At 56.2% G+C, this 1,232-nt stretch overlaps 1 protein-coding gene across 1 annotated transcript in view; it reads right to left on the bottom strand.

The window, feature by feature from the left end:
• Positions 1–1,232, bottom strand: part of SIK3 (SIK family kinase 3) — a gene marked incomplete at its 5' end in the record, with an annotated part of 6,503 nt that overhangs the window by 3,364 nt on the left and 1,907 nt on the right. The window lies entirely within an intron of this gene.

The following is a 1,232-nucleotide window of genomic DNA, read 5'->3' as shown; positions in this document are numbered from 1 at the left end:
GAGGGAAGACTGTCTCTGTCCCAAGAGAAGATGCAGCCTCATAACTCAGCGTAGGGCAAACAGTGGGAAAACCCACGGATGTAGGATTTGGTGTAGCTCACACCAGTGGGAACACCCAGGGATGCAGGATTTGGTGCAGGTCACCAGTGGGAAAACTCAGGGATGTAGGATTTGGTGTAGGTAAGGGTACCTGGGCAGCTTCGAGGCAACTCTGCCTGGACCTGAAGTGGCACAGGCCTGAGTCCAAGTGGGTTACGGAAGCTATGAGGAAAGTGGTACGAGCAGTTGCATCTCAGGAGATAGTTTACTACGTGATCCCTCCAAAAAGCCCTGTCAGAAGGGCTTACACAAACCTATTTGTAAACATTTGCTTGCTTTTACTCATTTACAAAGCCTTGCAGTCTAAAGTCCTTCTCCCTTGTGCAACCAGTTCTCGCACCAGCACTGCTCTGTGGGGGCAGAGAGCAACCTCTGACTTCACCAGACCTCCCTGTCCATCTCTCAGGCTATGGTGGCAAGACACACTGGTGATTTGGTATCAAATGCCCCTGCAATTGCCCTCGTTGTGCTCCAGGCACAGCAGGAAGTGGAGCTCCGAGAGCAAACGCATCGCTAACTGGGAATTTTGGAGGAGTTCAGAACAGCCCTGCCTGTCCCTGCCCCCTGCCCACGCTCTGGGGGGCCAGGGCTTGGCAGCCCCACTCGGCCCTCCGAGCCAGCCTGTTCCAGCTCGGTACTTTCCCAACAAACCCGTGCTGTGTCCCCAAACAAAGCTGAGCCTCCGCAATAGGGCCCTCGGTGCCAAGGGCAAGCTGGTGGCTGCAGCCCAGCACCCCGAGTCCTGCAGGGAATACTGATCTGCCCGCTCGGCCTCTCCTCAAAGCCCTCTTTGCAAGGGGCTGGAGGGTGTTTTTCCTGCAGAGGAGACTGTAATTACAGCTCAGGCAGGAATTCTCTGACAGCACAGCGCTGCCAGCGCAGCCACCGAGGAGCAAAGGCATCGCCGCTTCCAAGGAGCAGGAAAGGTCTTCAGGCACTAATGGCAAGTTTAAACTCACTTTCTCCAGAATCCACCCTTTCCAGCTCAAGCAGGGCTGGAGTCTTGCTGCTGCTGCTGCTGGTTCCCAAAGTGCCAGAGGAGCAGCTGCAAGGCCACCTGAGGACACTGGAGGACACAGGACACCGACCGACACTGCCACTGCATGTGGTCGCGGGAGCTCGAGCAGTGCCTG

Source organism: Acanthisitta chloris, unplaced genomic scaffold (genome assembly GCF_000695815.1).
Source record: "Acanthisitta chloris isolate BGI_N310 unplaced genomic scaffold, ASM69581v1 scaffold40936, whole genome shotgun sequence".
Classification (NCBI taxonomy): domain Eukaryota; kingdom Metazoa; phylum Chordata; class Aves; order Passeriformes; family Acanthisittidae; genus Acanthisitta; species Acanthisitta chloris.
This window is presented reverse-complemented; position numbering and strand designations above follow the sequence as displayed.